Below are 14718 nucleotides of genomic sequence, written 5' to 3'. Positions count from 1 at the left end.
AAACTATTTCTTGGTGTGTAATCAAAATGTAATAATATCAGCATGGTGATGTCATCATTTTTCATATCTGACCCTCGAGTCAGAGTCTCTGCAATAACAAGTCCTGAATGAACACTAAAATTAAAAGCGATCATTAAGCAGTGGCTTTTGAAATGAGAAGTTTTCATAACGGCATCGTAGCACAACGGTTTGTATCCACCTAAGTAACAGCTATTTTAGCGATACCTACAGAGAAGAAATTTGCTAGATGATTTGTCGCTAAACCAAACATAGGAAAAGAACAAACACTAATCGGCTCACCAATATATTAAATAACGAAAACAGAAGTAGCACAGAAGTGATCTTCTACAACCCAAGAGACACTTTATGGTATGTTACTGTATTTCCTCATCTAAAGTTCACACTACAATGGAGTTTACTGAACACCAGAATTTTGCAAATCGGCTCTGCTGTTTTGAAACTTCCAGAAAGAGGTCTGCAGATACACATATTTTCTCCTGTAATTTACTACAACGATCCCCCTTTAAAACAGAAGCCATTCAGTTCTAAAAACAACTATGTTTTTTCAGACTCAAAAAGGAACCCTCTGTCACACACAAGAGCGAGAACAATTACACGAAAGCAGACCAGCACAATCAGATGCCCGATGCTGTTTATACAGTTGCGTTTTCCAATGCTCTCTCAGCTCTCCATCCGCTTTCCTTCCCGTTTCCCTGGAGCTGCTTTCTGCCTAATGGTCATTAGTCATGCTTCTTCCTTACTGGATTTTCTGAAGAGGATGCCATCCTCTAAACCGTCACCAAAATGTCCAAGGGAAGCTGAAATTCTGTGACCACTTTACCCAGTAGCTCTTGCAGATTCAGACAGTCAGCAGTAACTCTTTTACAGCTTCCTTAACTACGCTAGTACAAAAGAGGTCTGTCAATAAGAGGTACTCTTTGTCTTCCTCTGTTGTGTAGCTGGTGAGAAGCTTTCTGCCTGTTCGTGGATGCTGAGGCAAAGTAGGAAGACTCAATATACTTCATATCACTGACACATTAGACATGCATTTACACAGTAGCTTTGCATAATCATATATTTACTTGGGGACTGCTAAGTTTTTAAAATAAAACTGTAGAGGAAGACACAATCAATTAAATTCTCATTATTTTAAGATGTCTTTACTACTACTTTACAGGACCTTACTGTAAGTCTTGACTCCACATGGGGGCCTTGTTTTATAGGGAAGTTGACGTTGTATTTTTGCTACATTTTGAAGTCAGTAAAATCCAACAATACACGTTTGCAATTATTCCCTCTCTTCCCGCCCTCCACCTTCTAAGTCCTATTCTACTGGCAGAATACCCTTAGGAAATGGTTATCAAATGTTGCTTAATCTATGTGCTAGAAAAGTCAAGACACAATAAAAGCACTGATGCCCAGAACCTCAGCTGGTGTAAATTAGCAGAGCAGTGTGGAACTGATGTTACTAAATTGATCTACGTAAGCTGAGTAACCAGTTGCGCTGAAAGCTTTCACATGTTCCATTACAGAACCTCATCTGTCCAGTTCACAACACACACAAATATAAGAAAATCTAGTCTCTCCAATATATGACTAAAAAGTCATTTCTGGTTTTTACCCCAAATTAATAAAACCTGTTTGAAAGTATTACTTTTAATCAGAATTCAAAATGCTAATTCCAAATTTCATCAACACTTAAGAAAATTCCAGTCCACTCTAATTAATCTGTTGTAAACAAATGTATGATACAGACAGTAGCATACACTAGCAGGCTTTATTCAGAGAATTCAGTGAACGAAAAAATTTGCTGTTATATTGAACATTTTTACTGGGAACACTGGAATAAAAATAATTGTAATAAAACGTGTACACGATACCTAATCAAAAGCAGCACAATCACGTCATCCCTAAGGCAGTGTTCCCACTGGTCTGGATTCTTCACAGACTTTTACTGGATTAAGCAAGGGCACCTACAAGCAGGTGACTGGTCGAGATAAAGTAAACTAAAATATCCTAACTTGCTGAGTTCATAGCATTAACCACTAAGGAATGGTTCACTCATTTACCCCAAATCTGCATGGAAAAGAAATGCAGTAATAAAGGGAGATTTGAGTTCCCCATGTGGACAGAGGAAATGCTTCATTGGACTGTGATGCTGAGATTACATTTTCAGACATCATAAAAATCTGCCTTTTGGAGCAATCGTTCAGAAAATGCAAGAGAAAGAGGCAATTTTTGTTTGTACCCTGAGCACATGAACAGCAAAAGAGCTGGCTGTAACAGTGACCAAAGCATGCTCATATTCAAAATATCTGGAGAAGAGAAAAAGCCAAAAAAATCCATTATGTAACATTAAGTCTTAAAAAGGGAAACTACATAAAATGGGTAACTTACTTAAAGGAAATTAACAGTGCAGCTAAAAAGGTAGGACGTTTGCAGGTGGCACGGAAAAAAATACCATAATTAGAGGCTCAGAGTATATTTATATTGCTACAGAAGACTTGAAACAAAAAAAGAAATCTTTAAACTGTTGCAGCAAGGAAAAGGATGGCATTAGAGGTAAAAGAAGCCATGCCTAAAGAAGGAAAATAGAAAAGAAAAGAAAGGACGTTCTAGCAAATTAAATAAAAACCACAAATGTTGACCTACTAACCACAAAATGCAACCCATTGCTTAAAACACCTCCGATGCTAAAAAGTAAATTGAATTCCACTCCAGTTTATGTCAGCGTGCTGCAGAGCAAACTGCACAGCCTCGGGAGCGGCTACTCATGCTTTTCTGCTGATCCTTTTCTGAATACAGCGACTTACAAGAGTGGGTGGAGCGGGTAGGTAGCCACTTCATCTTACACCAACTAGTTGCACGTGAGTCAACACTTTCATGATGTTTCCCTGAAAATCTGCTAATATTCTCTTCATCTCATACCCCACTGGGCCAACAAGGACCTCTTGTCTGACAAGAATGGCTGTTCTAACGTTCAAAACTCTCAGCAAAAGTTACCTAAGGTTTATTCTTCCAACAGAGATACTTCATATACTCGTGTAGAGAGTCTTCATTTGTGCTTGCTGTCTTATGCTTCTTTATAGTAATGATCTCATCCACGTCTAGAAGGACCCCGTGATACCCTTCTATCTAATAAACAAACCTCCTAAAACACCTATACCTCGTATTTATTGCATCTATACAGAATACCTTGTATGTGACAAGGACAAGAATGACACCTGCTTCAGCTGATGGGAAGGGATGGAGATGCTACTGTGATCTGGAACAGACCTCCTCAGTAACCTATTCACAGGGATATTTTCAGGAACGCTATCTTGAGATTAAAATCAGATACAGAAACCCTCATAAAATCTAGCTTTATAAAGTTAAATGTTTCATTATCAACTGAGCTTTATATGCCCGCTGATTCCAAAGTCTGTACATGCAATGTCAAAAATCTACAAAGGAATTAAAAACATATTATGATAATCAGAATGATGTAACTGAGCTGCTTTTTTGTTTTCTGAAGTATGACCTGCTGAAGTAAAAACAAAAGAAAATGCAAGATTGTCTTCCTCAGCATTTCTGAATGCAGACCAAATTTCAAAACCATCAGAAACCGTTTTGTAGAACTTCTCACAGGTAGCGATGCATGCTTTAGAAATTAGTATTACTAATTTGTACAGCTTTTCAATCTCTTTTTACTTTTGTTTTTTTACAAAAGATTATCTGAAACACTCCCAGCTGAGCTTTGTACTTAGCTTTATAATAGACGTGGCTGATATTTTTGGCTCACAAGTCTCTATAAGGAGGAATACAATCACGGGTACACATAATCCACAAAATAATTTACACAGCAGTTTGTAGAACAGATGCATTTTTCCATCCTGGTTATCTTTAGAGGCTATAAGATGATACCCTTTTCAAACTGTAAGTGATCGCTTAAGGAAATATATTTTAAAGAAGATTCATAACTTTCCTGGATGAGGAAACAGGATGCCTGGCAAATTAGCATAGACATGCTGTTCAAAACAGAGAGCATGCAGTACTGGCAAACACAAGTGTGAGACGAGAAATGAAGAATATGGAGGGGTACTTACGGAAAAATATAAAATATTGTATAATCTATCACTATGGAGAGAATGCAAGATTTTCAAAATGGATCGGCATTTTGTATACAGATACATACAGACACGTTATGACAGGGCTGGGACAAATACGATGGATGAGAACGAGGACGCAGAAGTGCTGAGGGTGCAAAAGTACTACTGAGATTTGCATGAGACACTGTACTTAGGTGAAAGCAGAGATGGGCTTCGGGGAGCTACTAGCATCTATCAATCAACTCTATTCATGTAAGTCTTTACCAAAGCTACAAAACAACAGGGTATAATACATTTTTTAGTTACATTCTATTAATTTCTCCAAAAAGAAATAGTAAGGCTCAGGTAATCGGTAAAAGGATATATCTATACTTTGCCTTCCATGTTTTTTTCACCAAGAATATTCTGTTTATCTAAGCATGTGCTTTTCCTACAACTGGAAGACATATAGAAAACATGAGAATGGTGACAGCACATCTATGCAGAGAAAACCAGATGTCCTGATGAAGATTCATACAACCAGTGTTGGCTGGATAACCATAGGCGCTCACAATGTCCAGTCCCACAGGGTGCAAATCAGCATCCTTTCTTGAGTGAAGAGTGAAATAATGAGGAGAGAGGAGGTATATTACGAGAAGAATGCAATTAAAGGGCAGTAAAACCACATTCTCCTTTAATGTCTACAGCTTTAATTACTTAATTTATTGTAAAGAATTAATCAGGAGAGAAGTGAAATTCAGACCTCAGATCTTCAGATGCAGGATTAACCTGCATATTGTCTCTGCATTGCACTGCACATTCTAGCCCCATGACTAACCCTGTAAATCATTGCTCCTATTGCTTCCTCTCCTCCTCATCGTCTTTTCCAACATACTCTGGGACTCAACAGATACTACCTGACAGTTCTAACCTCTTTACTTCCACCAAGACATTATTAGAATAAAAAAACCCAAAGAGCAATGCTGAAATTAGCCATGATCAAATTCAGGTATTTTGAAGTTATCTAAAAATCAGCTTTTTCTGCATACTATATAGTCAAAAAAGGTCAATTTTCTACATATAATGGCAATTTTTTATATAAGGGCACTCAACGTATCCAAACATGTTCTTAAGATATTATATATTAACTGTTTGAATTTAAGATTAATTTAAACTTAGGATAATTTATTTAAATAGCTCCCATTACATACATCTGTTAAAAAATAATGTGGAGCTTATTCAAAAAAAATTTTACAAGAAAACTTTTAAAAGCTTTTACTATATCACCACCACTCACCTCCCCTCTACCTTCCTTCTACCTGTTTTGGATCTCTGCTACATCTTCAGTTAAATAACCTGAGGAACACAAATAGCTAGAAGAAACACAACACTCAAGACCTTTAACCAGATTTCTATTAGACTTTCAGAGTTTTTGTAGCACCTTTTTTTCTTTTTTTTTTTTTTTTTTTTAACAGACTAGATATTCATGGTTCACTTCAGAATATGATGGTAACATAGCATGCTGACTTCAGCAGCTTAAACACAGATTTGGCTTTAATTAATAAAAAAAACTGAGCCACAGGTACACAAGTGCTGAAAAAAAAAGTTTGCCTATGGGGTCAAATGCCAAATTAACCTTTAGAATAACCAGAAGTCCAAAAATCAATCCTTATTATGACATCCCTTCTGCAAATGACATGCTTTCTCTTCAGATAACAGTTAAACAGTATTTTCTTGAGATGCGTATGTGCTGATTCATCTATGTTTGCCCAAACAGGTATATGAATATAGTACTTGAATAAGTAACATCTGTACGCTGTGCCCATGTTTGCAAAGCACCAAAACACTGTATGGACATGTATTCTTGTAGTAACAACTAAGAACAGAATTTACAAGGCCTTTGTGGTTGGTTCCCCATATTTACGCTGCTAAAACTGTTCCAAGCAAATATCCAAGATGAACATAGAGAAAAGCCATTTATTCAACAACAGCCATGGTTCTTTGATATGTTTTCTCATGTACATTAAGATCAGAGAGTTGTCATGCCTATGTCACTTGTTCTGTATCAGGTATGGAGCAGGGTATATAAAAGGCAGGATGGTTTCAACCTCCTCTAAGTTCCATTACTGATGAGAGTATTTGTTATGCAGAGTCTGCACAGTGGCAATGGAAGGCCAATAACGTTAACTAGATACAAAGAACCACATGTAGCTCAAAAGCAGAAACTGTAAAATAAATTATGTTTGGAAAAGTTAACATATGATGCCTCCAAAACAAAATATGCTCCCAGAGACCCTGGCCCCATCAGTTTCAGATACTGGCTCCCAGAACTCCACAAGATCTGTGATTCTCCAGTTTCTCCAATGCTAGGGACTTCTACAGAAGCTCATTCTGAGATTTTTGTCCTAGCCCTAAGGTCCGTGGAGGCAAATCAGCACTTAGCTTACTCTAGGTCCAGGCTTCTGGAAGTGCCAATGCTTCCAAACTCACAAACCATCGCTTTGAATTCCAGAGACCTCCAGACTCATTTTTATCTCCTGATATTAAATATCTTAACTAACTCATCACATAGAAACACTGCAGAACCCCTTTGAGCTCTGTGTTGAGACTAGGATCTCACCTAAGCAAGGCCTCTCACAGCTTCTAGATCCTTCCCAGAGCACAAGGACACAAACAGTTAGATTACATGGCTCATGTCAGAAATATATGGTGATGAGCATGCTTGAAACAACAATCCTGTATGCAGGGATATAGACAACACCTACGTGCATAACATTTTAGCCATAGTGTCAGGTTGCTTAATAGATGCAGGAAGTATCATAGCCAGAAAGTGGAGCACTTTACACTCAGAGAGGATGTTTTTAAACAGATACCTCAGATATTTCCTGTGTTTTGAGGCAGTAGCAGTGAACTACTTTAGAGGTTTGCAGAGAGAGTACTATGAAAGCCAGGGATGACCACATTTGGAGATGATGTATGAATACAATGTGATGCTGAAGAATTCTACGGGCCTCCAGCTTCCTTTTGGCTTTCAAACTTTAAGGCAATAAACTAGAATCTCCCCTCTTCCAAGCTCCCATGTTATTCCTTCCATTACTGTAAGTTGTAGTAGATAGTTCTTCTACCTGTTTCAGAAGACTGATAGTAAGAAGGTCCCATGGAAAGGGACTAGCAGAGTACTGAATATTTTTCACTCACCATCTCAAGGAATCACTTGCCCTACATTATCCTGATCCACACTATAAGAAAAAAGAAGAAATAGCACGCAGGACATCAAGAGATGCATATTCATAAAAAGAAAAATCCCCTGATACTTCAGTCAGCATATCAGCCTTTACATAAAAAAAACTACAACACCCTTCAACCAAACAATACAACATCACACACCTCTCCAAAAATGTCCATATTCTAGGGCAGAGAGCATCTATGAAACTTGTGACTTTTCCTTGAAAGGTGGCTGCTGACAATAATACTGATGATGCTTATAGGAAGGTCTGTTAATTAGGCTATTGTTTCTGTGATGAAGTGAAATAAGGACTGCCCTAAAACTGTGGAGTGCATTAGAGGTGTCACTTAATAGCTCAACTCCTTCTAAAGAAAAGCCCTCCCATACAACTACTAGCTACAACAACTAGGTACCTGGAGGCAGTAAGATTATGTCATGGTGATGCCCCAGTTGTCTCAAATATATCGATGAAAAACAAAAACAGACATTTGTCAGCTGATTCCCACAGAATGGGAAATGAGCAGCAAAAGTATGGCTCTGCAGGCTGACAGACAGCTTCTTCCCTCTACCTCTGAATTTGACTCACAATTTTATCAACATGTCCTAGCATTACACCTTGGGTAAACTTCTCACTGGAAAGAAAATTCAGCAAATATATAGATGACATCAATTTTTGAAGCTTTTAAGACAAAATTAATGCCAGTTGAGTAAGATACCTTCACAGAACAGATTTTTCTAATCTCACCACACCTCAGACAGAATAACCTGACTACTCAAAATTACGGTCCGATGAAGGTACAATCACCTCTTTACATTTTGGATTCTTAGTGCTCAGAACAAGTCTCAGTTCTGCACATGTACAATTACTGAGTTTTCTTTAAATTCAGAAATCACTGCATGATAATTTTGATGACCACTGACAATCTAAAAGGTTATAGTGCACGACTGCTTTTTGAGAATGTACTCAAAATTTACACATTTCATCACTTCTTAATAATGAACTTTTAAATACGACCACAGCTAAAAAGAACTTAACTACTCTATATTAAGCCAAGAAAGGTTCTGTATATTGAAGTTAATGAGTTTAAGTCCCAAGCTCACATATAAGAAGCAACCAATTATCCTGTCTGAAACACAGGCTTGTAAAACTATCAGTTACTTGTAAAATGGTCTGCTACACACGAGTAAGATGTTGTTTAAATGACTTGTTTGACTAGATGCATTCACCATGAAATTGATTCTTTTAAAGCATTATTTTTAAACTTGATGCAAGTTAACTGCATAAACTGAAAAGGGGAAAAAATCTGGCATTATAAAGTGTAGGTTTCAGTATGAGTCTAGTATTTTATGAGGTCAAAGGTTACTTGAACGAGAAACTCATCAAGAATAGTCATTTCTAAGGCAGTAAGAAAGGTTTAATACAATTAAACTATTCTGCCGTTTCCATGCCAAGATGTATAGCTTAGGATCTAGTGTTATTACACCACAGCCTGTGCAGCTCCAAAATAGCACAAAGATGGTAAAACAATACATAGAACCATCTTTCAGCTATAAAGATGGAAAATGAAACAGAGTTGTTATTTTTCTAAAGTATGAAAGTAATACCATGTTAGTGGTATTACACCTGACACTTTGAGTTAGATTTAGCATAACAATTTTGTCATGCCTTTTAGGCAGAGTGGCATGAAAAGGGAGTAATTAGCAACAGACTACTGAATATTCCTCAGTCATCAGCCCAGGGACTCACTTGCTCAACTTCATACTGATCCAGACTTCAAAGAAAAAGAAGAAAACACTGGCAAGAAGTCCTGGAACTGTATGTACAAAAACATAGCTAAAAATATATTATTTAATAGCATTTTAGATCTGAATGTTCAGCATGGTTCTATAAATACAGACAAATAGACCAAGCCATGGTGACTAAACAGATCAGTTTGCACAGTAACGTTTTATGTTTACTTCCATATGAGCGTTACTGAAAAACATTACCGCTGGCTTATAATGTATCAATATACTAATGGCATATTGCTAATAACTCAGAGATGCCATAGTGACTTAAACTAAAAAAAAAAAAAAAGAAACTACTTAGGAATTGTTAAACTCTGAAATCTTTGTAACAGAACATTTCCAATAGTACTCTCATAAAAGAAATGAGCTCGTTATCAGATAAAGCACTAACAATAGTTTTTAAAGATCAGTTACAACAAATAAAATGTTTTATGTATTTTCCTAGAAAAGCTGCAAAAGAAACTATGCTGCCTACTGCAAAACAGTAGTTTTGGAGAAGAATCAAATTGTCAGATTTTGAATAAAGTATTTGCATGTTGTACTGCAGTTTATTCAAAACCCAGTAAAGAGTGCCACCAGCCACACTGTTTTACAAGTCCAGCTGTGGACAGATTAACAGAAAGGACAGTGTCATCATCATGTCAGTCAGACCACAGGCAGCGTGGAAGGAATTGCAGAGGGGAAGCAAAGAGAGGTATAAAGAGATCAGCCACACAAAAGGACTTTAGATGACTTACAAGCAATAAAATACCTTGCTTCTAAAGATGTCTGTTCCATCCCAGCAGAAATGGCATGATATCGAAAGACAGAAATTTCAACCCATCTGCTACTACATCAGCTTGATGTTTGCCAACTGGAAAGCACAAACCTGCAAATGGACTTGATGGTGATTGAACGATGCTGAAAGGTGGACAATACTCAGAAAACAGAGGTAAAACAATGATATTTGTCTCAGAAAATCAAAAATGGTTCATTTGCTCCTTTGCTAAGAGTTAAGATGCATTAACTACAGCTGTCAGTAAAAATAAGGTATAAATTCAATCAGCTGGGTTCAGATTAAAGATAAATTTAGGATGAGCAAGTATAACTGGATCCTATCAAAAATCCACCGGCTGGTAGTCTGATCAGCTCTTCAGCTATTCTCGGGGGAAGTAAGAGATCAGGTCCGTTTATTTTATACAAACCACACACAACATGAAGAAAGACTGCAAGAGCTGGGCCTGTTCAGCCTGGAGAAGAGAAGATTGAGAGGTGATCTCATCAACGTGTACAAGTATCTGAAGGGGGAGTGTCAAAAGGATGAGGCCAGCCTCTTCTCCGTGGTGCCCAGCGACAGGACAAGAGGCAACGGGCGGAAACTGAACCACAGGAAGTTCCACCTAAACCTGAGAAAAAACTTCTTCACTGTGAGGGTGACAGAGCACTGGAGCAGGTTGCCCAGAGAGGTAGTGGAGTCTCCTTCGCTGGAGATATTCAAAACCCGTCTGGATGTGATCCTGGGCAATATGCTCCAGAGGACCCTGCTGGAGCAGGGAGGTTGGACTAGATGATCTCCAGAGGTCCCTTCCAACCTCAACCATTCTGTGATTCTGTAACAACATAATGTTTCTAGTACGATTTGCGTATTTCATTTTTATAAAAGGTTATCATATGTGAATTTTATAAATTTTACCAAAAACATTAGTTAAAACACTGCTCTTTTCAGCCTTGAATATACATTTAAAACAGTATGTAAAGATAAAAAGCCAATGAAATTATTTGTTGATGATACACTGTCCTGCTAATTTAGCCTGCATGCTCACAAGCAATATATAAACCAATCTTTCTTCCTTTCTTTCTTTGAACACATTCAATCATTTATTTTGTGCAACATATTTTCTAACCTAAAGGGCAAACACGAACAGGTCAATTATTTGCTTTTCATTATTCACAGTGTATGATTGATCAGTTGTTTGGTTTTCCTCCTTTACTGGATGACATTTTAAACATGGCAGTAACAGACAAATAACTCAGTAAACAACTAGCACTTGAGCTTGTGCACAAATACCCTGGATGACATGGACCCTTCTCATCCTCTATGTTCCTATCAGAAACACTGTCAGAGATGACAGCAATCTTATTATCATTTATGTAATTTATTTGCAGTTGACATAAGAGTACAAGTAAGATACAGGATTGCACTTGATACATCAACTACAGACATGAAGAACATCTGAATTTGTATTATTTAAAAAGAAAGGTAACTTAGTTATTATCATTAAAATGGCTGCACACAAACATCCAACTGAAGTACAAGGAGAAATAAGGAGGTACATCTTGTTAATGTCATATCCAATACTGCTTAGTCCCATGAAGCACTCCCAACATCTTGATGGGCTATAAAGCAGTAAAAGCATTTGGTCAGGTAATTTGCTTTCTTGAATGGTTTGTCTACCTATCAGCAATACCAATTAGTGGAGATATATATGCATCGAGTGTAGGAGAAACCCATTTTAAAGGAAGGAAAAAAAAGTCTATCGTCTTATACTTTGATATTGGCACATATTTGTGCGTTGTGCATTTTTACCACACTGCAAGTTAGACTCAAATTCATTTGTAATCACTCACCTGTGCACATGAACAATATATACAAGTGAATGATTAACTGCATGGAAAATGTGAGAAGAAGGGAGAGAGAGTAAAATAGGAGTTGTCTGTGGGGAATAACAAAAGTGTTGTTTGGATTACAGACAACTCAGGAAGCTTTCAGGTTCCTTCTTATAAGTATTTTTTGGGAGAGAATACTGCTATTTAATTTAATTACTCTTTCCCCATTCAAACATATTTTAATGTTACTCCTTCTTACTGGTAAAAACAGCTGCTGTTCAGACATATTGCATTGGGCTTGGCCACACACTGCTGACCTCACAGCAGACACCATCCCAAAACCAGAAGGGAGGAGAGAAGAGGGCAATAGCACCTCTCCTAGTTAACAGGGTGTTTTTTTTTTTTTTTCTGTAAACACTACAGATTGCAAGATACTGTGACACTACAGTGCTATAGACCATGGCACTGTCTGATACAGATAAATCTGGAACATCTTGAATCCTGATTTTCACTTAAAGCTGGGGATATTCAGAAGCAGGAAATAGTGAGGAGAAAAATTAGCAGAGGAACATCAAACAGAAGAAAAAAAAAACCCTTTCCATATAATTGCTAGCATTAACATATTTTGGGATCATGATTTAGGCCACCTTCCTGCAGAAGGAAGTTTGTGTGAAGAAGCAGCGGTCAAGCCTAGAGTGACATGGTTCACTGAATGACCAAATAGAGGTTTACATATTTCCTTTATGGCTGCTGGCACTGTCTTTGGCCTAGAAGCCTCTAATGAACAAAGAGAGCTCTGATCCCTTCTGGAACCGTTCATATGTGATTAAGATCCAACAATACAGCACTTTGATCCACTTAGCTATAGAAGGAATGGATGTTTCCTGAAGGAGTCATTTTGGGTGAAAGGGGAGGAGAAGAAAAGAAGAAGGAATTTTCCCGATCAGGTCAATCTTACTGAGACATCACTCTTCTCACATCTAACATGCACTGTACTCTCTTGAGAGTTTTGAAGCTTTGGAAAGATGACAGATGACTGAGGTATGAAAAAGAGGAGTGAACTGTGGTTACAGTGTCTCAAGAATAAAGAATAAATTTATATTTTTGAAGATGGAATAGGATTCATTTTCAAGAGAACAAAATTGAGTTAGTTGTTGCAAGCCATATTGCAATGAAAAAGGATATATAAATGGGCAATCATTACAGCAAATTGGTGGCATCTTTCACACATGTATTCGGACAGCCTGAAGTACCATAGCCACAAATACACAATTCCTCACTCTGATACAGCTGAAAACAGCAGGAGATGTAGGGGTAGGTCTATATATATGTTAAAAAAAAAAAAAAGTAGAGAATGAACACCTGGTTCCTTGAAAGTAATCTTTCTATCTTGATGCCAACACACTTCACATAATCCAAGAGAATTAGAGTCCTGTTTGAAGTTAGAAGAGCATGTACATGACACACCATTTGGAGGAGCATTTACTTTTTTCAACAGACATAAGTATTGAGCACAGGTGATGGATTCAGATCTCCAGGAATGAGCGGAGGATGGAACGTCTAGACTACCAGGAAAGCATAACACAGGTGTGACAGCTCTGCTTGATTATCACATTCCAACATTTGCAGTATAAACTAAGTAACTTCCATCACCTGTTGATATAAAAGCAGAAGCGGGAAAACATATTTGGCTTTGTCTACTACAAACGTCTACTACTAATAATTTATCTTGGAAGCTAACTCTCATTTTCATATTTGGATTGGATGCTTCCAAGTCCACCTGGGGATAGCTTAGCTCTCTGGCTATCCAGTAGAACAGTCTTTGGTTCAGAAAACACTTTAAATTCTCTGTCAATGGTTTAGCCAGATTGCTTATATTTGTGTACCTTTTATGTGGCTGTCCTATGGGACAGCAGGTGATTTTCTGCTCAGGGGAAAATCTTCATATCTGGCAGTTAGACTCTACCTTCTTGAATCCCTTGCCAATGTATGTGTACTACGATTTTTCACATTCGACTGAAGTAAAACATACCATCTTTCCTCAGGTGATTTTGAAAATCAACATAAAAGTAGAGTTGCACAGACAGCCAACTCCCAATAAAAGAAAAACAAGAGTGAAAGGGAATCAACAAAGTAGCAACTCTAAAATTAAAATCTACTGTCAGTATTTGCAATAAAATGGGTTTTGCTACCAATCTTGTACCACAGAAGAGGCTACCGCACACAATAAACTACTCAGTTTTATAGTTCTCCAATGTCCAATATATATCAAATAAATCTTAAACTACTGCGCTTCTCTACACAAGTTAGGCAAATTAAAATGCATCAATTCTGTAAAGTAGAATAGCAGAAAAAAATACATGGACCAAACATTTTGAATCTGTGTGCTCGTTCAATATCTATGAGGGCTTCCTCCAATTCTAAAAAACACTGTTCGCAGTAGAAAGACGGAACTTGCTTTAAAAGGCTCACCTGCAGCTTTAAGTTGCTTCCATGTATAGTAATTGTGGGGGTAAACATCAATTTCAAAACAGCACAAACTATCTCTGTCCTGAACGCCTTTTGCATAGTATGGGATTTACAACATCACAATATCAGAATCACCTACTGAGCTTCAGTGTCAACAGCATGATATCATGAATTCTGAAATGACAGCGTTTCAAATTCTTTTTTTTAATTTATAGTCAAAACAACTTTGTCACTTTATATGATTAAACTACAGTTTTGCTTCTGGTAAGAGACTAGTCACTTTTTATTACTCTCAGCAGTCATTTCACCAACCAAATGTAGATACTGCCATTTAGAAAAATAATTTGTAATTAATGCATTTGAAAAGAATATAGCAGAAAACATACAAAACACTACTCCAGATTCAGAGATTTCTTTCCAAACTATCTATTCATTCCAAGTTACATCATAGTTTCCTAAGAGGCCAAATAACTTTTTTGATGCATTTATTATGGAGAATAACTGTTCCAATATACAAAAAAAAAGATCATTTTTGTATCACCTTATTTTTAAATATATCGATACCAGAAACAGAAACTGTAT

At 37.2% G+C, this 14718-nt stretch overlaps 1 protein-coding gene across 2 annotated transcripts in view; it reads right to left on the bottom strand.

The window, feature by feature from the left end:
• The window catches only part of LOC138064272 (ADP-ribosylation factor-like protein 15), a 224027-nt gene that overhangs the window by 6515 nt on the left and 202794 nt on the right, over positions 1 to 14718 (bottom strand). The window lies entirely within an intron of this gene.

This window comes from Struthio camelus, chromosome W (assembly GCF_040807025.1).
Source record: "Struthio camelus isolate bStrCam1 chromosome W, bStrCam1.hap1, whole genome shotgun sequence".
Lineage (NCBI taxonomy): Eukaryota > Metazoa > Chordata > Aves > Struthioniformes > Struthionidae > Struthio > Struthio camelus.
The sequence above is the reverse complement of the archived record's forward strand: the minus strand, read 5'-3'. Positions and strand labels throughout refer to the sequence as shown.